Source organism: Salvelinus alpinus, chromosome 9, assembly GCF_045679555.1.
Source record: "Salvelinus alpinus chromosome 9, SLU_Salpinus.1, whole genome shotgun sequence".
Classification (NCBI taxonomy): Eukaryota; Metazoa; Chordata; class Actinopteri; order Salmoniformes; family Salmonidae; genus Salvelinus; species Salvelinus alpinus.
The window spans coordinates 47,759,405-47,773,227 of NC_092094.1; the positions used below are offsets into that span (position 1 = coordinate 47,759,405).

General features: G+C 40.5%; 1 protein-coding gene across 3 annotated transcripts in view; it reads right to left on the bottom strand.

Annotated features, from left to right (window-relative positions):
• Positions 1-13,823, bottom strand: part of LOC139530242 (metabotropic glutamate receptor 8-like) — a 239,619-nt gene that overhangs the window by 217,632 nt on the left and 8,164 nt on the right. The window lies entirely within an intron of this gene.

Here is a 13,823-nt window from a genome sequence, read left to right on the forward strand (position 1 = left end):
AGGGCAGCAAAGAAGCCACTTCTCTCCAGGAAAAACATCAGGGACAGACTGATATTCTGCAAAAGGTACAGGGATTGGACTGCTGAGGACTGGGGTAAAGTCATTTTCTCTGATGAATCCCCTTTCCGATTGTTTGGGGCATCCGGAAAAAAGCTTGTCCGGAGAAGACAAGGTGAGCGCTACCATCAGTCCTGTGTCATGCCAACAGTAAAGCATCCTGAGACCATTCATGTGTGGGGTTGCTTCTCAGCCAAGGGAGTGGGCTCACTCACAATTGTCAAAAAAAGCCTTTGACACTTATGAAATGTTTGTAATTACACGTCCGTATTCCATAGTAACATCTGAACAAAATATCTAAAGACACTGAAGCAGCAAACTTTGTGGAAATTAATATTCGTGTCATTCAAAAGTTTGGGCCACAACTGTATGTAAACGTCCGAATACAACTGTAGGTTACGGTCATTAAAACTCGTTTTTCAACCACTCCACAAATTTCTTCTCCACAAAATTGGTTAGGACATCTACTTTGTGCATGACACAAGTAATTTTTCCAACAATTGTTTACAGACAGATTATTTCACTTATCATTCACTGTGTCACAATTCCACTGGGTCAGAAGTTTACAAACACTAAGTTGACTGTGCCTGTAAACAGCTTGGAAAATTCCAGAAAAAGATGTCATGGCTTTAGAAGCTTCTGATTGACTCAAATGATGTCAATTAGCCTATTGGAGGTGTACCTGTGGATGTATTTCAAGCCCTACCTTCAAGCTCAGTGCATCTTTGCTTGACATCATGGGAAAATCAAAATAATTCAGCCAAGACCTCAGAAAAGAATTGTAGACCTCCACAAGTCTGATTCATCCTTGGAAGCAATTTCCAAATGCCTGAAGGTACCACGTTCATCTGTACAAACAATAGTACGCAAGTATAAACACCATGGGACCACGTAGCCGTCATACCTCTCAGGAAGGAGACATGTTCTGTCTCCTAGAGATGAACATACTTTGGTGCGAGAGGTGCAAATCATTTCCAAAACAACAGCAAAGGACCTTGTGAAGATGCTGGAGAAAACCGGTACAAAAGTATCTATATCCACAGTAAAACGAGTCCTATATCGACATAACCTGAAAGGCCGCTCAGCAAGGACGAAGCCACTGCTCCAAAACCGCCATAAAAAAAACAGACTACGGTTTGCAACTGCACATTCATCTGGTCTGATGAAACAATAATAGAACTGTTTGGCCATAATGACCATCGTTACGTTTGGAGGAAAAAGGGGGAGGCTTGCAAGCCGAAGAACACCATCCTAACCGTGAAGCACGGGGGTGGCAGCATCATGTTGTGGGGGTGCTTTGCTGCAGGAGGGACTGGTGCACTTCACAAAATAGATGGCATCACAAGGAAAGAAAATTATGTGGATATATTGAAGCAACATCTCAAGATATCAGTCAGGAAGTTAACATCTCTGGGATAGGTGGGACGGTAGCGTCCCACTTGGTCAAAATCCAGATAAAATGTAGCGCGCCAAATTCAAATATATTACTATAAAAATCAATCTCATGAAATCACACATGAAGGACACCAAATTAAAGCTACACATGTTGTGAATCCAGCCAACATGTCTGATTTCAAAAATAATTTACGGGGAAAGCACACCAAACAATTACATAGCCACAGAAAAACACAGCCATTTTCCCAGCAAAAGATAGTAGTCACAAAAAGCAGAAAGAGATAAAATTAATCACTAACCTTTGATGATCTTCATCAGATGACACTCATAGTACATCATGTTACACAATACATTTATGTTTAGTTCGATAATGTGCATATTTATATCCACAAATCTCGGTTTACATTGGCGCCATGTTCAGAAATGCCTCCAAAATATCCAGAGTAATTGCAGAGAGCCACGTCAAATAACAGAAATACTCATCATAAACTGATGAAAGATACATGTTTTACACAGAATTAAAGATACACTTGTTCTTAATGCAACCGCTGTGTCAGATTTAAAAAAAACTTTACGTAAAAAGCACACCATGCAATAATCTGAGACGGTGCTCAGATTTAACAACATTTCTCCGCCATGTTGGAGTCAACAGAAATACAAAATTACATCATAAATATTCCCTGACCTTTGATTATGTTCATCAGAATGCACTGCCAGGAATCCTAGTTCCACAATAAATCATTGTTTTGTTCGATAATGTCCATTACTTATGTCCAATTAGCTACTTTTGCTAGCATGTGTAGTACACGTGTCCAAACGCTCGCGCAGATGCAGGCAAACGTCGGACGAAAACTTATATTACAAGTCGAATAAACTGGTCAAACATAGTAGAGAATCAATCTTCAGGATGTTGTTATCATTTATATCCAATAAGGTTCCAACCGGAGAATTCTTTTCAGTCTCTATAAGTAATGGAACGCATGGCGATATCATGAGGAATGCGCGTGACCAAGAACAGGCAATCTGCCAGACCACTGACTCAAACACCTCCCATCCGGTCCCACATCACAGTATAGGCTTCATTCAGCATTATACAGACTCATGACATCTAGTGGAAGGCGTAGGAAGTGCAAACATATCCATATATTACAGGGAATTGAATAGGCGATGAATTTAACAATGACCAGTCTCAGAATTCTCACTTCCTGTTTGGATTTTTTCTCAGGTTTTTGCCTGCCATGTGAGTTCTGTTATACTCACAGACATCATTCAAATAGTTTTAGAAACTTAAGAGTGTTTTATATCCAATAGTAATAATAATATGCATATATTGGTATCTGGGACAGAGAAGGAGGCAGTTCACTATGGGCACGCAATTCATCCAAAAGTGAAAATGCTGCCCCCTATATCAAAGAAGTTAAAGCTTAGTGGCAAATGGGTCTTCCAAATGGACAATGACCCCAAACATACTTCCAAAGTTGTGGCAAAATGGCTTAAGGACAACAAAGTCAAGGTATTGGAGTGGCCATCCCAAAGCCCTGACCTCGATCCTATAGAAAATTTGTGGACAGAACTGAAAAGGCGTGTGCGAGCAAGGAGGCCTACAAACCTGACTCAGTTACACCAGCTCTGTCAGGAGGAATGGGCCAAAATTCACCCAACTTATTGTGGGAAGCTTCTGGAAGGCTACCCGAAATGTTTGACCCAAGTTAAACAACTTAAAGGCAATGCTACAAAATACTAATTGAGTGTATGTAAACTGCTGACCCACTGGGAATGTGATGAAAAATACAAGCTGAAATAAATAATTCTCTGCTATTATTCTGACATTTCACATTCTTAAAATAAAGTGGTGATCCTAACTGACCTAAAACCGGGACTTTTTACTATGATTAATTGTCAGGGATTGTGAAAAACTGAGTTTAAATGTATTTGGCTAAGGTGTATGTAAACTTCCGACTTCAACTGTACATAAAGCTGAGTGACTCACTCATTCACAGCTTTGGATCAAAATAAATAAGTACCAACATTCTTTCTGATAGTCTTTAATAAAGATATGTTTTGGTTATCCTGACCTGGACACCATGTACAGTATTATAATAGCCATTATTGGCTATTAGCAGGACAATTTACCTTTACCAACACCTCTCTGTATTTTGATACTTTATGGAAGGGGGCTCCCGATTAGATGGGGGCTCCTGCAGTGCAAAATGCGTTGCTACAGATGCAGGTTCGATACCCATGCCAGCTGCAACCGGGAGACCCATGAGGCAGCTTTTGGTTTTAATTTAGAATCCTCCAATTCTCTTTATGTAATTATTGGCTGAGAGTCACGTCATATTTTTCAATTTACTGTAGGCCTACCGTAACGCCACATGAGTCTCACTAGTGTTGAGCAATGTGCTGATAAAAGTGGTGTAGGTCTTATTTATTTTAAAGAGCATATTGAAGTTAGAAGCAATAGGATTTGAAGCAATAGCCTGCAACTATTTTTGCACCGTTTCGCGCTGCTCTGTGACAAGCATGGGGACTGGTCTTGATAAATCAACGAGATTTTTATTTTCACTGAATCTCCGTTTGGGTATTGGTTAGACTACAATTGTAGTACATTGTAGTACATTGGTTAGACTACAAATGTAACTTTTATTTAACTAGGCAAGTCAGTTAAGAACAAATTCTTATTTACAAGGACAGCCTACTCCTTCCTCCCTGTCGGGGAATTGAACCCCAGTCTCCTCGCGTGCCCGCAAGACACAGGGATTATTTAGCTAAATAGCCCAGTACTGTAGCCTACTCCCGACCGTCACGTTGTACAGCTCCATATTTTCCGTTCCATCCTAATGGAAACCCAGAGGGTTTTTCGTTTTTCTTGGAATAGAAACACCATAATATTAATCAATTTAATTAAGCAACATTTCTTAAAATCAGTCCCATATACTATGTTTATACAAAAATGGTTTTAAATTCTCTAGTACAGCCACTATTGAAGGCTATCAAATGCTTCTCAAAGATCCCCTCTGGTGGTCAAACTAGCACTAACTAGCATTTATGGTACCAGTGGTTCACACTTAGCGTCCCACATATCCCAGAGAAGTTAACGTCCCACTTGGCCAAAAGCCAGAGAAGATGCAGAGTGCCAAATTCTATTAAATTAAATACAATTACTATTAAATTAAATTACTATAAAAATTAAACTTTCATGAAAGATACCAAATTAAAGCTACACTGGTTGTGAATCCAGCCAACATGTCAGAATTCAAATGGGCTTTTCGGCGAAAGCAAACGATGCTAGTATCTGAGTTAGCACCATAGTAAACAAAGAGAGATAAGCATATTTCAACCCTGCAGGCGCGACACAAAACGCAAAAATAAAAATATAATTCATGCCTTACCTTTGACGAGCTTCTGATGTTGGACCTCCAATATGTCCCATAAACATCACAAATGGTCCTTTTGTTCGATTAATTCCGTCGATATATATCCAAAATGTCCATTTATTTGGCGCCTTTGATCCAGAAAAACACCGGTTCCAACTTGTGAAACGTGACTACAAAATATCTCAAAAGTTACCTGTATACTTTGCCAAAACATTTCAAACTACTTTTGTAATACAACTTTAGGTATTTTTCTACGTAAATCATCAATAAAATTGAAGATGGGATGATCTGTGTTCAATACAGGATTAAAACAAACTGTAGCTAGCTTTCTGGTCATGCGCCTCTCACAAACAGGACACTTCGAGTGACCCTCGTTCAAGATGGCCGTACTTCTTTATTACGCAAAGGAAAAACCCTCAACCAATTTCTAAAGACTGTTGACATCCAGTGGAAGCAGTAGGAACTGCAAGAAGGTCAATTAGAAATCTGTATTCCCAATGAAAATCCATTGAAAAGAGAGTGACCTCAACAACAACAAAAATCTGAATGGTTTATCCTCTGGGTTTCGCCTGCTAAATAAGTTCTGTTATACTCACAGACATGATTCAAACAGTTTTAGAGACTTCAGAGTGTTTCCTATCCAAATCTGCTAATACTATGCATATCTTATCTGCTGGGGATGAGTAGCTGGCAGTTGAATTTGGGTATGCTTTTCATCCATGTCCTAAACTGGGACATAATTAACACCCCGGCCATCCTACAATCTAAGCTTGATGCCCTCAATCTCACACAAATTATCAATGAACCCACCAGGTACAACCCCAAATCCGTAAACACGGGCACCCTCATAGATATCATTCTAACCACCTTGCACTGCAAATACACCTCTGCTGTTTTCAACCAAGATCTCAACGATCACTGCCTCATTGCCTGCATCTGTAATGTGTCTGCGGTCAAACGAGCACCGCTCATCGCGATCACTTGTTTGGGATAGGGGGCAGCATTTTCAATTTTGGATGAATAGCATGCATAGTATTATTAGTATTGGATAGAAAACACTATGACGTTTCTAAAACTGTTTGAATGATGTCTGTGAGTATAACAGAACTCATATGGCAGGGAAAAACCTGAGACACAATCCAAACAGGAAGTGGGAAATCTGAGGTTTGTAGTTTTTGAACTCACCCCTATCAAATACGCAGTGGGATATGGGTTATTTTTCACTTCCTATGGCTTCCACTAGATGTCAACAGTCTTTAGAACGTGGTTTCAGGCTGCTCATGTGAAGGGGGGCCGGATGGGAACTGTTTTACTAAGGGGTCTGCCTACAGCCTCGTTCTCAGTCATGCGCTTTCACTTGAGAGGTTGCTCTCGTTCCAGTGCAATTCTACAGACAATGGAATTCTCCGGTTGGAAGAGTATTGAACTTTTATGATAAAAACATCCTAAAGATTGATTCTATACTTAGTTTGACAAGTTTCTTCGACCTGTAATATAACTTTTTGAACGTTTCGTCCGAATGGACCACTTACCAAACGCCCTAACAAAAGAAGCTATTGGACATAAATGGACATTATTGAACAAAACAAGCATTTATTGTGGAACTGAAATTCCTGGGAGTGCATTCTGATGAAGATCATCAAAGGTAAGTGAATATTTATATATGAATAATATGAATAATGTTGACTACCCAACATGGCGTACATTTCTCTGGCTGGTTTGGGCTCTAAGCGCCGTTCTCAGATTATGCTTTTTCCGTAAGGTTTTTTGAAATCTGACACAGCGGATGCATTAAGGAGAAGTGTATCTAAAGTTTCATGTATAATAGCTGTATTTTCATCAACATTTATTTTGAGTATTTCTGTGAATTCATGTGGCTCTCTGCAATATCACTGCATGTTTTGGAACTACTGAATCTAACACGCCAATGTAAAATAAGATTTTTGGATATAAATATGAACTTTACCGAACAAAACATACATGTATTGTGTAACATGAAGTCCTATGAGTGTCATCTGATGAAGATCATCAAAGGTTAGTGATTCATTTTATCTATATTTGTGCTTTTTGTGACGCCTCTCTTTGGCGGGAAAAATGGCTGGGTTTATCTGTGACTTGGTGGTGACCTAACATAATCGTTTGTGGAGCTTTTGCTGTAAAGCATTTTTGAAATCAGACACTGTGGCTGGATTAACGAGAATTTTTTATTTAAAATGGTGCCTAATACTTGTATGTTTGAGAAATTTGATTTATGAGAATTCTGTTGTTTTGTATTTGGCGCCCTGCAATTTTATTGGCTGTTGACAGGTTAAAACACTTCAGCGAGCAGGCCTTTCTAATCGACCTGGCCCGGGTATCCTGGAAGGATATTGATCTCATCCCATCAGTAGAGGATGCCTGGTTATTCTTTAAAAGTGCCTCACCATCTTAAATAACCTTTTCTCAATAGGGGGGCGCTGTTTTGTAAAAAATTTGTAATTTTTTTTTTTTTACTTTGTAAAAAATCATGCCCAAATTAAACTGCCTCGTTCTCTATTGCTCGTACAATATGCATATTATTATTACTATTGGATAGAAAACACTCTCTAGTTTCTAAAACCGTTTGAATTATATCTGTGAGTAAAACAGAACTCATTTTGCAGCAAACTTCCTGACAGGAAGTGAAAAATCTGAAATCGAGGCTCTGTTCCAGGGCCTTCCTATTAATTTGCCTGAAATCTATGGATATACATGCACTGCATACGCCTTCCACTAGATGTCAACAGGCAGTGAGAGGTGGAATGGGGTGTCTAGCTTGATCTGAGGCCGAACAAGAGCTTTTGGAATGACGTGTCTGGAAATTTCATTGTCTTGGAAGGCGCGAGAAGGAACCCCAGATTGCCTTCTGAAAAGCTTTCGGTATACACGTTAGATATCTCCGGCTCTGATTTTATTTGATATATGTGTTAAAAACATCATAAAGTAGTTTTTTTAAACCGAGTTATATCAGTTTATTGAACGTTTATTGCGAGTTTTGGAATTTTCTTTTCTTTGCGTCATGTGAAGTTGGCCACGTTTGCGCCACATGGCTAGCTATGGTTGCTAATTCGACAGGAGAAGAGGATATTCTAAAACCAAACAACGATTATTCTGGACAAAGGACTCCTTGTACAAGATTCTGATGGAAGCTCAGCAAAAGTAGGAACCATTTATGATGTTATTTCGTATTTCTGTGGAAAATGTTTAGTCATATTTTCCGCCCTTATTTTGGGCGCTGTCTCGCTATAACGTAAGCTGTATGTCATACTAAAGTTATTTTAAAAAATCTAACACAGCGGTTGCATTAAGAACTAGTGTATCTTTCATTTGCTGTACAACATGTATTTTTTAGTAAAGTTTATGATGAGTTATTTGATTAGATTAGGTGACTGTCCAAGATATCTCCGGATAATTTTGTGCAGTTTGGCTACGTATTCACATTGTAAAACCACGATTTGTACCGCTAAATATGCAAATTTTCGAACAAAACATATGTATTGTGTAACATGATGTTATAGGACTGTCATCTGATGAAGTTTGTCAAGGTTAGTGAATAATTTTATATCTTTTGCTGTTTTCTTTGCGATCGCTACCTTTGCGGTGAATGAATGCGGTTGTGTGGTTGGCTATTGTGGTAAGCTAATATAATGCTATATTGTGTTTTCGCTGTAAAACACTTAAAAAATCTGAAATATTGGCTGGATTCACAACATGTTTATCTTTCATTTGCTGTACACCATGTATTTTTCATAAATGTTTTATGATGAGTATTTAGGTATTTCACGTTGCTCTCTGTAATTATTCCGGCTGCTTTGGTGATATTTTTTTATGGTAGCTGCAATGTAAAACTATGATTTATACCTCAAATATGCACATTTTCGAACAAAACATAGATTTATTGTATAACATGTTATAAGACTGTCATCTGATGAAGTTGTTTCTTGGTTAGTGACTAATTCTATCTCTATTTGGTCGGTTTTGTGATAGCTACCTATGCGGTAAAAAAATTGTGAAAATATGCGGTTGAGTCTTTTGCTATTGTGGTTAGCTAATAGAAATACATAGTGTTTTCGCTGTAAAACATTTTTAAAAAATCGGAAATGATGGCTGGATTCACAAGATGAGTATCTTTCATTTGGTGTCTTGGACTTGTGATTTCATGATATTTATATGCTAGTATTTACTTGTGGCGCTATGCTAGGCTATGCTAGTCAGCTTTTTTACTGATGAGGCTGCTCCCGGATCCGGGATGGTGACCAAGTAGAAGATAAGCATGCCCCATTCAAAAAAATCTAGTACCAGGAACAGATATAGCCCTTGGTTCTCTCCAGACCTGACTGCCCTTGACCAGCACAAAAACATCCTGTGGCGTTCTGCATTGGCATCTAATAGCCCCCGTGATATGCAACTTTTCAGGGGAGTTAGGAACCAGCTAAGCTAAGGCTAGCTTTTTCAAGCAGAAATGTGCATCCTGTAGCACAAACTCAAAAAAGTTCTGGGACACTGTAAAGTCCATGGAGAATAAGAGCACCTCCTCCCAGCTGCCCACTGCACTGAGGCTAGGAAACACTGTCTCCACCGATAAATCCACTATAATTGAGAATTTCAATAAGCATTTTTCTATGGCTGGCCATGCTTTCCACCTGGCTACCCCTACCCCGATCAACAGCCCTCCACCCCCCACAGCAACTCGCCCAAGCCTCCGCCATTTCTCCTTCACTCAAATCAAGATAGCTGATGTTCTGAAAGAGCTGCAAAATCTGGACCCCTACAAATCAGCCGGGCTAGACAATCTGGACCCTCTCTTTCTAAAATGATCTGCCGAAATTGTTGCAACCCCTATTACTAGCCTGTTCAACCTCTCTTTCGTATCGTCTGAGATTCCCAAAGATTGGAAAGCTGCCGCGGTCATCCCCCTCTTCAAAGGGGGAGACACTCTAGACCCAAACTGCTACAGACCTATATCTATCCTACCCTGCCTTTCTAAGGTCTTAGAAAGCCAAGTTAACAAAGAGATTGCCGACCATTGCGAATCCCACCGTACCTTCTCCGCTATGCAATCTGGTTTCAGAGATGGTCATGGGTGCACCTCAGCCACGCTCAAGGTCCTAAACGATATCATAACCGCCATCGATAAGAGACATTACTGTGCAGCCGTATTCATCGACCTGGCCAAGGCTTTCGACTCTGTCAATCACCACATTCTTATCGGCAGACTCAATAGCCTTGGTTTCTCAAATGACTGCCTCGTCTGGTTCACCAACTACTTCTCTGATAGAGTTCAGTGTGTCAAATCAGAGGGCCTGTTGTCCGGACCTCTGGCAGTCTCTATGGGGTGCCACAGGGTTCAATTCTTGGGCTGACTCTCTTCTCTGTGTACATCAATTTCGCTCTTGCTGCTGATGATTCTCTGATCCACCTCTACGCAGACGACACCATTCTGTATACCTCTGGCCCTTCTTTGGACACTGTGTTAACTAACCTCCAGACGAGCTTCAATGCCATTCAACTCTCCTTCTGTGGCCTCCAACTGCTCTTAAATGCAAGTAAAACTAAATGCATGCTCTTCAACCGATCGCTGCCCGCACCTGCCCGCCCGTCCAGCATCACTACTCTGGATGGTTCTGACTTAGAATATGTGGACAACTACAAATACCTAGGTGTCTGGTTAGACTGTAAACTCTCCTTCCAGACTCACATTAAGCATCTCCAATCCAAAATTAAATCTAGAATCGGCTTCCTATTTCACAACAAAGCATCCTTCACTCATGCTGCCAAACATACCCTCGTAAAACTGACCATCCTACCGAACCTCGGCGATGTCATTTACAAAATAGCCTCCAACACTCTACTCAACAAATTGGATGCAGTCTATCACAGTGCCATCCGTTTTTTCTCCAAAGCCCCATATACTACCCACCACTGCGACCTGTACGCTCTCGTTGGCTGGCCCTTGCTTCATACTCATCGCCAAACCCTCTGGCTCCAGGTCATCTACAAGTCTCTGCTAGGTAAAGCCCCGCCTTATCTCAGCTCACTGGGCACCATAGCAGCACCCACCTGTAGCACCCGCTCTAACAGGTATATCACACTGGTCACCCCCAAAGCCAATTCTTCCTTTGGCCGCCTTCCCTTCCAGTTCTCTGCTGCCAATGACTGGAATGAACTGCAAAAATCACTGAAGCTAGAGACTCATATCTCCCTTACTAGCTTTAAGCACCAGCTGTCAGAGTAGCTCACAGATCACTGCACCTGTATATAACCCATCTGTAAATAGCCCATCCAACTACCTCATCCCCGTACTGTATTTATTTATCTTTCTCCTTTGCACCCCAGTATCTCTACTTGCACATTCATCTTCTCCACATCTACCATTCCAGTGTTTATTTGCTATATTGTAATTACTTCGCCACCATGGCCTTTGTATTGCCTTACCTCCCTTATCCTACCTCATTTGCACATACTGTATATAGACTTTTTTCTACTGTATTATTGACTGTATGTTTGTTTATTCCATGTGTAACTCTGTGTTGTTGTATGTGTCTAACTGCTTTGCTTTATCTTGGCCAGGTCGCAAATGAGAACTTGCTCTCAACTAGCCTACCTGGTTAAATAAAGGTGAAATAAAAATAAAATCTAGGTTTTTAGCTGTAGACTTTCTATCACTGTGATGAAAAACAATGCACAATACAGTAATTGAGTACATTGAGACATCAAGTGGTTTGTGATGATGTGGCTCAATTGGTAGATCATGAGGGTGTAGGTTTGATTCCCACGAGGGACCAGTATGAAAATGTATGCACTCACTACTGTAAGTTGCTCTGTATAAGAGGGTCTACTAAAATGGAAAAGGAATGAATAGACCATATCAGAATTCATATAGAAATAAGTTGTATTTCAAGAAACTGGAAAACAATCGCAGCACCCCCACCCCCAAACTACTTCTCATGTCAATTAGTCAGTTTCCAAATATAGTGCACAGTAATACTGAATGTGTGTAAACTATGGATGATCAAATCCATATGGTTTTGTACACTTTGGATGGGAATTAATGGATTTTGTAACTCTATAGGGAGCCATTTCGAACTTCAAACATGGTTTTATCCTGCACAGACTGGTTGTGACTTGGAACTTGATTGAGGAAACCCAGTTTGGAATGACAGGTCGATGGGATCTCCCCGAGGTCGACATCCATTTAAACTGCAACTACATCACCACTAACCCCAATTGTTAAAGGTTGGGATTGGGTGAAAGAGAAAGCTGATCACGGAGCAGCACCTAGGGGAAAACAATTCAGAGTTCCTCTCGTCTTGAGGATGAAGCTGTGCATATCCACTCCATTACTAAGACTGTAATTGGGCCAGCCCCTCAGCACATGGATCGATAGTGACGAAAGCACAGTCTGTTTATGGGAGTCAATCACAGGTGACTGGTTGCTCCTTAATTGGGAAGGACGGGCTCATAGTAATGGCTGGAACGGAATAAATGGAATGGTATCAAACATCAAACACATCTCTTCCACTCCATTCCAGCCATTCTTATGAGCCATCCTGCTCCCCTCAACAGCCTCCTGTGGAGTCAATGGAGTGTAAAATCAGAGCTTTAGTGTCCAGGATGTAACGTATCCTTCACCAGACATTGATATGTTGTTTTTTCTGAGACTTGCATTGTCACCGGGAGGTGTCCAATGGAGGGGGGTGGGTGTGGGGAGGTCTGAAATAAGAACTGGGTGAAATAATTTAATTGTGTTCAAAACAATGGGTTGTGGTTCACATAATGTACTGCACCGAGCAGATAGTTCACATTATCCACTTTGTTAGGGCAGCACCTATCAGCCTGTCAGGCCGTTCCTCTCCCTTGTTCTGACCTCTGATGCTACCTGCTATTCCATCAGTATTTAATTCACAGTCAAGACATTGCTCATGCCACTGCTTTAGGCTGGAGATTTAACCTGTCGGGGTCATTCTCCACTTTCACCTTTTCTCCTCAAGCAGATCACTAAATATTTATACTCTCCTCCATGTTGGGTAAGTAATATCTGTGCTGACCATGAAAAGGATATTGGCTGTATTAGATTAATGCAACATTTCAGTGCCGGTCTATCACATTTCCCACATTGTATTTTTAGATCCAGAGCAGTTGCTTTCTGTATTACAAAGAAGGGAGACAAAAGATTAAGCTGTTTTGAGAGCAATATGCTGCAATATCACGATCAAGGTCAATTAAATCACAGAAACATTGGGCATAGTATATATGTTTCCTTTTGGACAGTTCACTTGATTAGCCCAGACAAAAGAATGGGACTAATACATAGCTATTGAGAACAATACACCTTGTCAGGCTGACACTACATATTCAACAACTATGGGCTAAAGTACATCTCATTCACTTCCATCTGGGAACCAAAACTCCATATCGTAGTCAGTCTTTTCGCATCACTGGTTTGACCTTTTCGTGTGTCTACCACTGGTCAGCTGCTGACATTCAGACATGATTGGCATGCAAGAACCGTTATAAGCTACCAATGATAGTTTCCAGCCCTCTGGAGTTAGAAGTGAAACATATTTTATTAACGCTGACTATATTCTAATGGGGTATCGGGTAATTGAGCTTTATCTGCTTCAATAGCGAACATGCCAAGCACACAGGCCAAACGTCTCAATGCCAGAGCAATATTGTCAACCCATAACCTTGCTAATACCCATTGGCAACATGACAGGATGATGATGGTTGTGTCTAAAAAAATCTCTCAATTTTTAACAAAAGCCCAACCACTAGCTTGGGAGAGGAAAATAGTTATCTAAATAAAGGCCATTGCATAATGTTTTTATGATGACACCCCACCAAGCCAAAGCCTATGGAAGCCCCATCTGCATTCTAATGTCCAAGACAGCGGAACAAAGCCTGCTACGCTAACCAACTGAACCTTGAAGGGATGACTCGTCATAAATCTTTGACCTTTTCACAGCCTTCAGA